The sequence below is a fragment of the Dendropsophus ebraccatus genome, chromosome 10 (assembly GCF_027789765.1).
Source record: "Dendropsophus ebraccatus isolate aDenEbr1 chromosome 10, aDenEbr1.pat, whole genome shotgun sequence".
In the NCBI taxonomy this organism is placed as follows: Eukaryota; Metazoa; Chordata; class Amphibia; order Anura; family Hylidae; genus Dendropsophus; species Dendropsophus ebraccatus.
In genome coordinates this window covers 41,437,283-41,450,180 of record NC_091463.1, presented here as the reverse complement: position 1 = coordinate 41,450,180, position 12,898 = coordinate 41,437,283, and the positions used below count along the sequence as shown (strand labels likewise).

The following is a 12,898-nucleotide window of genomic DNA, read 5'->3' as shown; positions in this document are numbered from 1 at the left end:
AAAAACCACGCTTAAAATGAAGTGACACATGTCAGGAGTGTTTGTGCTTATTCCAGGCATTAACCCCTTAAGGACAGAGCCTTAAATGGCCTTAATGACAGAGACAAATTTTATGAATATGACCAGTGTCACTTTATTCATTAATAACTTCGGGATGCTTTTACCTATCCGGCTGATTCTGAGATTGTTTTCTCGTGACATATTGTACTTTACATTTCTGGTAAATTGGAGTCGATACTCATAACGAATCTTTATGAAAAAACCCCAAATAATGTGAAAAAATTTGAAAAAATGCATTTTTCCAACTTTGAAACTTTTTTGCTTATACAGAAAATGGTTATACCACATAAATTATATATTAAATAGCATTAGCAACATGTCTAATTTATGTTGGCAGCATTTATTAAACGATCTTTCATTTTTTTTAGACAATAGGAAGCTTAAAACATTAGCAGCAAATTTCCAAATTTTCAGTAAAATTTCAAAATCAGATATTTTTAGGGACCTGTTCAGGTTTAAAGTGTATTTGAGGGGCCTGTATGTTAGAAAGCCCCACAAAGCACCCCATTTCAGAAACTGCACCCCCCACATTCTGCAAAAGCATATCCAGAAAGTGTTTTAACCCTTTAGGGGAGTCACAGAAATAAAAGCCACGTGTGTAAGAAATTTGAAAATTTTAATTTTCTGTGCAGAGATTTTATTGTAATCCAATATTTTTCATAATTATAAACCTATTACCAGAGAAATGCACCCCAATAATTATTGCCCCGTTTCTGAAGTTTATAGAAATACCCCATATGTGGCCCTATTGTGCTATTTGACGCAACCACAAGCCTCAGATATAAAGGAGCGCCTAGTGAATTTCAATGCCTCCGTTATATTTGGTCATTTTTGACTGTACCACTTCAGGTTGGCAGAGGCTCTGGGGTGCCAAAACCTAAAAAACACCCCTAAAGGGACACCATTTAGAAAACTACACCCCTCAAGGAATGTAACTAGGGGTGCGGTGAGCATTTGGACCCCACAGGTGCTTCACAGATTTTCCAAACAATATGGCGTGAAAAAAAAAAAAATTTTTACACTAAAACGTTGTTCTAGCCTTCAATTTTTCATTTTCTTAAAGGGATAAGAGGAAAAGAAAGACACAAAATGTGTAGCGCAGTTTCTCCCGAGTATGGAAATACCCCACATGTGGCGATAAAGTGCCAAGGGGGCGCAGGACGAGCCTCCAAAGGGAAGGAGCGCCAATTGGCTTTTGCAAGCTGAATTTCACTGGAAAGGATTTCAAGGGCCATGTCGCATTTACAGAGCCCTCATGCTGCCAAGACACTGGAAACCCCCCACAAGTGACCCCATTCTGGAAACTACACCCCTCAAGGAATCTAACAAGGGGTGCAGTGAGCATATGGACCCCACTGGCTATGGGCACAAATGTGGAACAATGTGACATGAAAGAGAAAATTTTAATTTTTTCACTTTCATGGCACAAATGTGCCCGTCATCAAGGGGTCCATATCCTCACTGCACCCCTTGTTAGATTCCCTGAGGGGTGCAGTTTCTAGAATGGGGTCACTTGTGGGGGGTTTCCAGTGTTTTGGCAGCACGAGGGCTCTGTAAATGCGACATGGCGTTCATCATCCATTCTAGCCAAATCCAACCTCCAAAATCCAAATGGCGCTCCTTCCCTTCGGAGGCTTGCCCTGCGCCCACATGGCGCTTTATGTCCACATGTGGGGTATTTACGGACTCGGGGGAAATTGTTCTACACATTTAGTTTTTTCCCCCCTCTTTTAACCCCTTGTGAAAATGATACATTCAAGGCTAAACCAACATTATAGTGTAAAAAATGTAATATTTCATTTTCACGCCACATTGTTCCATATTTGTGCCCGTCACCAGTGGGGTCCATATGCTCACTACACCCCTTGTTACATTCCCTGAGGGGTGTAGTTTCCATAATGGGGTCACTTGTTGGGGGTTTCAACTGTCTTGGCAACACAGGGGCCTTTTGAATGCAACATGGCCCCTCGAAATCCATTCCATCCAAATCCAGCCTTCAAAAACCAAATGGCGCTCCTTCCCTTCGGAGGCTTACCCTGCACCCGCATGGCGCTTTATGTCCACATGTGGGGTATTTCCGTACTTAGTGGAAATTGCGCTACACATTTAGTGTTTTTTTTTTATCTTTTAGCCCCTTGTGAAAATGAAAAAATCATGACAAGTTTAATGATTTAGAGTTAAAAATTTTACAAAAATTACACTAAATGTTGGTCTAGCCTTGATTTTTTTCCATTTTCACCAGGGGTTAAAAAAGAAAATGAACACAAAACGTGTAGGGTAGTTTCCCCTGAGTACGAAAATACCCCACATGTGGGCATAATGTGCCATATGAGCACAGGGCAAGCCACCAAAGGGACAGAGCGCCATTTAGAGGCTGGAATAGAGGATGGAGGCCATGTCGCATTTACAAAGCTCCTGTGCTGCCAGGACAGTAGAAACCCCCCACAAGTGACCCCATTATGGAAACTACACCCCATAAGGAATCTAACAAGGGGTACAGTGAGCATATTGACTCCACTGGTGACGGGCACTTACGTAGAACATGTGCCGAGAAAATACAAAATACCATTTTTTTCATTTTCACGTCCCAAATGTGGCCATCACTAGGGGGCCATATCCCCGCTGCCCCCCTTGTTAGATTCCTTATCGGGTGTAGTTTCCAGAATTGGGTCACTTGTGGGGGGTTTCTACTGTCCTGGCTGCACAGAGGCTTTGTAATTGCATCATGGCATCCTCTAATGGGAATGGCGGCCATACCTACTTAGCTGGGGAAAAGGGACAATTCTAATTTATTTGGGGGTATTAGGCCAATTATTAGTTTGAAGGTTGAAAATGACAGGTGTCCATCAAATTGAACCTGTGTTGACCCAGAGGAAGGCAAAAAACCCTTGTGAGGCAGACGACAGTAGCCTCATCACAGGGGAAAAATTCCTTCCCGACTCCATATTGGCGATCAGAATAATCCCTGGATCAACGTGACCCCTGAAATAGGAATAAGGGAAGGAATTTAGATAATGTAGAACTCCGATGACGTGTGGTACGCCTTGAAGCGATCCAGTATGCAGAGGCCGGGGTGATCAGGACAGGTGTCACACGGGAAAATGGTGTCCTTCCTGATCCCCCTGTTACGCCACACTCTGCACTTCTTCTGGGGTCTCCTGTTTTCCAGTGTGGGGGACGTCACCTGGAAAATGTTGTCCTGGTGCGATACGGGGTCCTTCATATCCAGAAGCGCTGGGTCCGCTCCATGGCTGCTAAATATTAGGGCTCTATTACTACTTCTGATATGTTCGGATCGTGCCGCAAGCTACAGGGCAGCGAGGGACCGGAAGAGGGGGTGCTGGTATAAAAGTTATCCCCGTACAGGTGGTAACCTTTATCCAGCAGTGGGAAGATCAGTTCCCGGACGATCTTCCCACTTGTTCCGAGGATGGGGGGGGAGGGGGTATCTGGGGGCTGGATTCGGGTGTCCCTTCCTTCATACACTCTAAGGCAGGGGTGGGGAACCTTTTCCATGTCGAGGGCCGGTCGGGCCTTAATAAAATCATTCGAGGGCCGCACTCAACGTTATACCGTGCGCGGCAGTTAGTAGCGGGGGTTTGCAGCACCCGAACAAGGCAAAGTATTGTTCCCCTAATGCCCCTGCTATTGTAGTTAACCCACTGTGATGCCCCTTGTACCTGATTTGAATCCTTAGTAATGCCCCTGGTAGCCTAGTTAACCCCCCAGCCATGTCCCTGGTGGCCTAGTTAACCCCCCCAGTCATGTCCCTGGTGGCCTAGTTAACCCCTCAGTCATGTCCCTGGTAGCCTAGTTAACTCCTCAGTCATGTCCCTGGTGGCCTAGTTAACCCCCCCAGTCATGTCCCTGGTAGCCTAGTTAACCCCCCAGTCATGTCCCTTGTAGCCTAGTTAACCCCCCAGTCATGTCCCTAGTAGCCTAGTTAACCCCCCAGCCATGTCCCTGGTGGCCTAGTTAACCCCCCCAGTCATGTCCCTGGTAGCCTAATTAACTCCTCAGTCATGTCCCTGGTGGCCTAGTTAACCCCTCAGTCATGTCCTTGGTGGCCTAGTTAACCCCTCAGTCATGTCCCTGGTAGCCTAGTTAACTCCTCAGCCATGTCCCTGGTGGCCTAGTTAACCCCCCCAGTCATGTCCCTGGTGGCCTAGTTAACCCCCAGTGTCTGCCCCAAATGAAAAAAATAAACATCCCACTCACCTTTCCTCCGCTCCCACGCTGTCCAGGTCCTCTTCTCCCTCCTCTCTTCTGTGCCGGTCTTCTCCTGCAGGCGGCGCGCGATGAAATGACGTCATCGCGCGCGGCCCGCAGGAGTCAGAAGACGAGCGCCGATCTGCGCCGCGCTGGTGAGGCAGGAGCCGGCCTACAACACATCTTCCTGTGTCTGTGCCAGCTCCTGCCTCACCAGCGCGGCGCACGTCACAGGAGGGCAGGAGTCAGAAGATGTGCACCGCTCTGAGGGGAAGGAGCCGGCACTCACAGCATCCTCCTGGCAGCTGTCACAGACACAGGAGGATGCCGTGTGTGTCGGCTCCTTCTCCTCCAGAGCGGCGCATGTCACAGGGGAGCCGCGGGCCACATCCGGAGGTGTCAGGGGCCGGATGCGGCCCGCGGGCCGGAGGTTCCCCACCCCTGCTCTAAGGGTACGTGCACACTGCGGAATCGCGACAGATAACCCTTCGTGCATTCCGCAGTTGGCACCCGCTGGCGGAGTGATGCAGGCACACGTCTCCACACGTGTCATAGACTCCATTCTATGCACGGGCGGATTCCGCTCTCCGTCCAACGTATTCATTCTTTGGATGGACAATGGAATCCGCCTGTGCATAGAATGGAGTCTATGACACGGGTGAAGACGCGCGCCCGCATCAGTCCGCCGGCGGGTGCCAGCTGCGGAATGCACAAAGGGTTATCCTTCGCCATTCCACAGTGTGCTCATACCCCAAATCTGTAAGAGTACCCAGAGGTACGCTCACAGAGTTTGTAGAATTTCACGCCATACCGTCATCTCTTATTGGGACGGTACTGGCAGAAAAGACGTGTCTGGGGGGCAGCGTACGCTATGCTACCCCCAGACACGTCACTGGATGATGAGGATGAATGGAGGAAAGAAGGATTCATCCTCACTGGCTGTTTCGGTGTCGGAGGCAATAATAACGTATGCCTCTGATGCCGAAAACACCCTGGTGGTCATCTTTATACGGGGATTGGTATATGGGGTATGTAGTGGTGTAGTGCCAAATTTTATTCAATGTAGTGTGGTGTAATGTAGTGTTTTTTACGTGTTTTTTTTTTTACAGTAAGTATAAAAAAAACCTACACCAACAAAGGCGTTGCTGATAAATGCCGCACTTATGTGCGGCACTTATTAGCAGACCGTGGCAGTAGGATATAGAAAAAAAACACCCTACACCAAAAAGTAGGAGTTGCTGATTAGCAGCGCACTTTCGTGCGATGCTGATCAACACTCAGCGGCGATAGGGTGCAGAAAATAGAAAAAAAAAATTGGAAAAAAAACCCAAACTTTTTCTACATTCTGAACATCCCTGTAGCTGCTGATAAGTGTATTACACATATTAGCCACTAGGGGGCAGCAGAGCGCAAAATCCGGAAAAAGACTAGGCTGGAGACGAAAATAGCCGAAAAAAGACGATGGGGACAGCACCGACCGCCATTTTTTTCCGGGTCATCGGGTCACGATGACCCGGAAAGGTTCCGATCGCCGCTATTGGCTGATCTGAATTGATCAGCCAATAGCGGCGATCGTAAGCACGGGGGTGTTAACCACCCCCCTTGCCGAGAAGCTAAGATGGCCTGCTATGATTTGTAGCAGGCCATCTGCCCCGATCGCTGTGTGCGAATTTACGCCCTGATGCGCTAAGTACCAGGGCGCGAAGGCGTAAATTTACGCCCGATGTCGTTAAGGGGTTAAAAAGCTATTTTGTGGCAAAACCACACAAAAAATTCAAAAAAAACATGCCAAAAAAGCATGTTTTTTTAACAACACTTAGAGAGTATAAGTTCACACTACGGAATCGGTGCCGAGATTCTGGGTGGACGAATCGCTGGGTGCCGAATCCTGCATATCAATTCTTTAAGAGGCGCGGAGAGAAGAGGCGCATGTTCCCCCATTGTAACTGATAGAAGGCAGGATTTTAGCGCTGAGTCCGTGCGGAGGAGTTCTGCCCGGAATCTCAGAGCTGATTCAGTAGTGTGAACAGGGCCTTAGAGAGGGAAGCAAAAAGAGGTGGTTACAGCGGTCTTAGTGACCTCACAGGGCCAAAAAAAATGACAGATGTAACATTTATTTAGATCTTACTTGCCCAGTAACAGATTGCCCGCATTAGCCACAGTAAGGGTACTATTACACAAAGCGATTTTTCAATGATTAACGACAATCTCAAACGACTGCTATGACAAATGACCTGAAATCGTTTACTCAATTTCACTGAAAAATGATAGTTACTTATGATTGTTCTTGCGGTCGTCTTGTTGTCGCTATTGCGTTTGTTGCTACTGCGAACGACCAAATGGCGTCTTATTCCATGCGAACGATCAATGAAAAAAATAGGTCCCAAATTCTATCCATTCTAACGATTTCTCGATGGTCTTTTAATCATTTATTACACTAAACGATTATCGTTCAATCCCGAACGATCTAACGATTTTTTGGACGATAGTCGTCCCGTGTAATAGGGCCCTAAGTGACCCCACAGGGCCTAGGACAGAAAGTTAAGGCAACAACAGCATCCCTCTGTTGGACCCAGTAGAGCCAAGAAAAGCCAGTTGATGGTAGAAATATTAGCAGAAGCAGCTCTCTCATTAACCCCTTAACGACTGCGGGCGTAAATATACGCTCCCGAAGCCCATGCCTTAACGCAAACGGGCGTACATTAACGCCCACGGTTTCCCTGATCACTGTGTGTACACACACAATGATCAGGGAAGATGGCCTCCTATAATGTATAGCTTCCAGGTCCCGCTTGTCGGCTTGTCAGCACAGAGACCAGGGGGGGCGCCATCACAGGGAGCAGAGAGAGAAGGATCACAGTGGATGAGGCAGCCTGGAAGCCTCCTGCCCTCTGTCAGTGTGGAGAGGCAGGGGAAAATTTTTACTTCAAAAGAGGTATTTCTAATGCTGTATTGTCTCCTGGCTGCTGTTTGCACAAAATCGCTGCGTTTTTACAGAGTTTTTGCGCAAATTAGGGCTAAACAGCAGCCAGGACACAGTACAGCCAAGTAACTTAGTAGATGGTGAAGGACCTTGACATGTGACTATGATGTCACTGCAGGTCCTGTATGTACACTGCACTATGAAGGAGGAAGAAAGAAGATACAGGTGTGTGGAAAAGGGAGGACAATCAGGGGTGCACAGTCTGGGGATTGGGGTGAAGGGTGCCCAGTTTAGACTGGGGAGGAGGGTGAAGGGTGCCAGTTTGGGGTGGTGAGGGGGACAGGGGTATACAGGGTGATCAGTGTCCAGTGTTTATTTAGGGGTCTGGTCTGGTTGTACATTATTCTATACTTAACCCCTTCATAATTGCCCTCTCCAAATATATATAACATTTATATAAACCTTACCTACTATCTGCAGGCATAGGGAACCCTGGCTCCCCATCTGTTGCAGAACTACAACTCCCATCATGTTTGGACAGCCAAAGATTTAGCTTTGACTGTCCGTGTATGATGGGAGTTGTAGTTTTGCAACAGATGGAGAGCCAGGGTTCCCTACGCCGATCTATAAAGCACCTGTATCTGTATATACAGTGACCATGATACAAGAGTCATTTTTCTAAATTGTTGTCTCCGCTGCTGAGTGGAGTTGATCGAACTTTGGGAAATGCTAGGTAATAGGCTGAATCCCAGAATTCCAGGCTGTACCCGGGCAGTCTCCTACATCCCCACGGACTGGGAAGGCATCAGCAATCTAATGCGGCAGGTTCGTGAATGTTTGTTCGAACCTAGGATTTCCCGAAGTTTGATCAACTCTACTGCTAAGCGTACCTGTGCATTAGGAGACTGCACCATACAATCACATTACACTGGAGATAGATCAGGAAGCTTCGCCTCCTAATTCACAGGTACAGACAGCAGGGAGCGGAGACTACAGCTAGGGATGGTCCGAACCTGCCGAGGTTCGGTTTCGTATGAACCCGAAAGCTCGGCAGCAGGTTCCCGCTGTCTGCCCGCTCCGTGGAGCGGGCGGATAAAGCGGGAGTAACGCCTGGAAAACTGGGATACAGCCTATGGCTATGGCTGTATCCCAGTTTTCCAGGCGGTCCTCCTGCTGGATCCGCCCGCTCCACGGAGCGGGCAGACAGCGGGAATCATTGCAGAGGGTTCGGGTTCGTACGAACCTGAACCGAACTCGGTTCGGACCATGTCTAACTACGGCGCCTCTGTTTAGGTACTTATGGACCGAATTTTAAATTGAGCCCAAAGCTGCCTGATAACAATTCTTCATAAAAATATTCCAGGTACACAGTAAATATGACATTATGTATCCCATATTGTGAACACCACACTAGTGCTGCCAGTAGAGATGAGCAAATCGCTCATCTGAACAATCGCTCATCTAAACTTCATAAAAAAAAAAAAAATAGTGAAGGGACAACATGGGCCCCCCTGTGTTTACGACGCACACAAGGTGTGTGTGTGGGGGGGCAAATTGAATCTTTGCCCCGGGTGCAGGAGAGCCTAGCCACACCTCTGGTTAAAAGTAAGGGTGGCCACGGTGCCATGTCCCGATCGCCATGATCGGCCGGCCGGGACTGACCCGTCGATCACAACGATATAAGTCCCCCAAGAAAGGGTTAAATACCTGCTGTGGACACCTCAGCTAAGTAGCTGAGGTGTTGACCCATACTCACCTGACCCAGGGTCCCGATCGCATCTTCCAGGTCCCGCGGCATCCTGTTCTTCCGTCGGTGCCTTCAGCTTTTTCCGTTGGTCCCGCTTCGGCAATCTTTGGCTTTTTTCGGCTCCCTCGTCGTCAAACTTCAGCTTTTTCTGGAATTTGCGTACTACTGCCCCCTAGCGGCTGATAAGTGTATATAATACTCTACTGCTAATAATGCTATAATACACTTATCAGTAGCTATAGGGTTGTAAAAAGTGTTTTTTAAATTATGTTTAATTTAATTTACTGTTCCGTGAAAGAGAGGAGACGCTAGACGGTGCTGCTGTGCTGGGTGCCGCTAACCGCGTATAGCCGCAAGCAAAACAGTTTAAAAAAAACGTTAAAAAAAAAAAGTTTGTTTGTTTGTGATCAGCTGTTCTAGGTGACGCTAAGTCAGCGCCCCACAAAAGCTGTCCGTTTTTGCTCTGCTGGTTGCCGTCAACTCCATCTAGCTGCCCGCAACCAAAAAAGTTTAAAAAAAATTTTAAAAAAATTTTAAAAGTTTGTTTGTTTGTAATAAGCTGTTCTAGGTGACGCTAAGTCAGCGCCCCACAAAAGCTGTCCGTTTTTGCTCTACTGGTTGCCGTCAAATCCGTTTAGCCACCCGCAACCAAAAAAAGTTAAAAAAATTATTTTTTTGTGATAACCTGTACATTTCTGCTTTGCTGGGTGCCTCCAACCCACAAAGCAAAAGTCACTGAAACTTTTTGCCTTCTGGCCAATAGATTATTTCTTTTTCAAAATTTACACCAACCAAAGAACTATGTCCAAGCGTCCTACTTCCAGCACTTCCCAGGCAATGACTGCAACGGCAGGCGGTGAGGGTAGGAGAAGTGGCAGCACCAGGCCCGGTGGCAGCCGGGGCAACAGGCGTGGCAGCAGAGTGCAGCTACCCCAGACGCCCACGGGTCATGTAAGAACCACACAGCCAGCGGTTTTAGATTGGCTTACCCAATCCTCCAGTTCCACTGCCCAAAGCTCCCAAACGAGGTCGGCTGGATCATCCGACACCACCCTTACATGGGACGGTCAGCATCAGTCCTCTGCCCCGTCCCCTGTTATTAATATGCCACTCACCTTTGGGGCACCTTCTGCCAGGGAACTCTTGGCAAACCTTGATTTGCCCTTGGAGTCTCTACCACTTTTTAGTGATGATGATGAGGAGGAGGTAGTAGTACCCCAAAGGCAGCAGGTGGAACGTGCAGAGACTGAAGAGGAGGTGTTGGCTGTAAGCAGTCAACAGAGTCAGGGAGGGGCATCCAGTGCCACACCTGAGATCCTGTCCCAGCCCCTGGAGGAAAGTAGCAGTGGTGGTGATGATGATGTCGCTGATCGGACGTGGCGCCCTCAAAAGCATTACCTTCGGTGTCATCAGGGGAGGAAAGTGAGATACTACCGAAGCAGCAACATCCCACTGGTGCAAGGAAGCGAGGCACAAGAGGGTGGGGTAGAAGACAACCTACCAGGCAGACTTCATCAATACCTTTAAGCCTTGGTCCTGAGAGGGGACCCTCAGGCAGCGGTGGCATTGAACAACCAGCAAGACCCCCCGTGGCTGGCAGCAAACCACGGTCCTCTGTCGTCTGCTGTGCAGTGAGAGGGTCAGTCGTGGCAGGGGTGATAATCTTGGGACAACATCCATGAAGAAGCACATGGAAAGGCAACACCAACAGGCCTGGAAAAACCATGACCCAAATACCACCTCCTGTCAGGATGCACCATACACTGCAGATCCCATCATGCAGCATCCTCTCACTGGAACTCGTCAGTCTCAGTTGCCAGCAGCAGCACAGTCTCACTGCCATGTACACCCCTAATGAGGCAGCAATCCCTGACTGAGTCCATGGCCAAACGTCAGGTGTACTGCAGCAGCCATCCCATGGCACAGAAACTGACCGGACACCTGGTTAAGCTGCTGGTGCTTCAGTCCCAGCCATTTAATCTTGTGGACTCCGAGCTTTTCAGGGATTTCATTGGCGTGTGCGCACCCCAGATGGCGAGTCCCCAGCCGCCACTACTTCTCTAGCAAAGCTGTCCCATCACTGCACAATTATGTGAAGAGAAAGGTTGGCGACTCATTGGGACTCTCGGTGTCCAAGACAGTGCACCTGAGTGCTGATGTCTGGTCCTCTAATTATGGGCAAGGCCAGTACATGTCCGTTACTGCCCATTGGGTCAACATCCTCCCAGGAGACCATCAGGAAGTTGGCCCATTCTTGCCACTGTCACCTCCACGGTGCTTTAGGGGGCCAGCAGGGGGAAGCTCAAGTTCTGCCTCCACCACCACTGCAGTCTAACCTGACCAAGTGTCTTACCACCGATGCCAGGCCCGCCGCTCTCAGGCTGTCCTCCATTTGGTGACCCTGGGTCAACGAAGCCACAGTGGGCAGGAGCTCCTCCGGACCATCAGGGAGGAGATAGCTGAATGGCTGACCCCAAATCGACTAACGGTGGGAAGTGTCGTAGCGGACAACGGGAGGAACATTGTCTCTGCAGTTCAGCGGGGAGGGCTGACTCATACAGCTTGTATTGCACATGTGATCAACCTCATAGTGAAGAGGTTTCTCCGATCATTTCATGCACTACATGACCTTATGAGGATGTCATGTAGAGTGTGCAAACATTTAAGCCACTCCTACGCTGCAAGGAACACCCTGCTCAGAATCCAGAGACAGCGCGGTATACCCCAACATCGGCTAATCTGCGACGTGCCAACACGCTGGAATTCTGCCCTCCATATGCTTGACCGTCTGTACGAGCAAAGGTCAGCCGTAACAGACTACCTCATGGGGCAATCAGGCAGCTTCACGCCACACTGCGACTTCCAAGTAATGTGGGAAGTAATTAACTTCCAAGTTAATGTGGGAAGTCTGCCAATTGTTGATCCCTTTTGAGGACGCAACTCTCTTTGTGAGCAGGCAGGACTATATGATCAACGACATCATCCCACTCCTCCATGTTCTGGAAAGTGCGCTGACCAACATCATCAGTGAGGATTCCCAGGCCACAACTCCAAGGCTGAACATTGCCTTGAGCCCAGAGCTGGATGAAGTGCAGATAGAGGTTGAGGAGGAGGAAGATGTCTACGCCCAGCCAATCCACACACCGCCACCTGGCTTCTCTGCCTCTCCATCACAGGAGGAGATGGAGGATGAGGTGGTAGAGGAAGAGGAGGAAGACCCCAGCAGACCCTGGAACTATACAGAGGATAGTGGAGAGGAGAGGCACTCATTGTCCTTGGTGCAGATGGAGAGGTGTCTGCGGGAGTGTCTGCGGAATGATAGCCGGATTGTGGACATCCGCCAGAGGGACCAATACTGGCTGGCCACCCTGTTGGACCCTCGCTTCCGCCACAAAATGGCAGAATTCTTCCCGCCATCACAGAGGGAGGCTAAACTGGTGTAGTACAGGGACATGCTCACTAGTCAGTTGGTCTCAACTTACCTGCGAGACCAGCCAGTTTCCCAGACAACATCCTCTGGGGGGGAACCAGCGCGCTCCACTCCCACCACCACTAGTGGAGGCATCAGAAGTTGCTACAGCCTGCATGCCCTCATGAGCGATTTCATGCAGCCAGATGGTGAAGAAAGGACACAGCACTGGACTCATGGCATGGACCAGCATGAGTTCAGCCACCAAGTCACTGCCTACCTTGATTCCACCCTGCCCCAAAGTGTCACCAACCCCGTGCAGTACTGGGCAGAAAAACAGGAGATTTGGCCTCAACTGGCAGAGTTTGCCTTGGCTCTGCTGTCCTGCCCAGCCAGTAGTGTGGCGTCAGAGAGGGTATTTAGTGCGGCGGGTAACATCGTAACACCGCAAAGAATGAGGCTCTCTTGCCACAGTGTGGAGATGCTCACTTTTGTTAAGATGAATCGTGCCTGGATTACATCGGATTATACAGCCCCCCTGCCTGATGTG

The 12,898-nt window shown here is 49.1% G+C and overlaps 1 protein-coding gene across 1 annotated transcript in view; it reads right to left on the bottom strand.

Annotated features, from left to right (window-relative positions):
* CNGA2 (cyclic nucleotide gated channel subunit alpha 2) overlaps positions 1-12,898 on the bottom strand; it is a 106,754-nt gene that overhangs the window by 1,076 nt on the left and 92,780 nt on the right. The gene's annotated exons all lie outside the window — the stretch shown is intronic.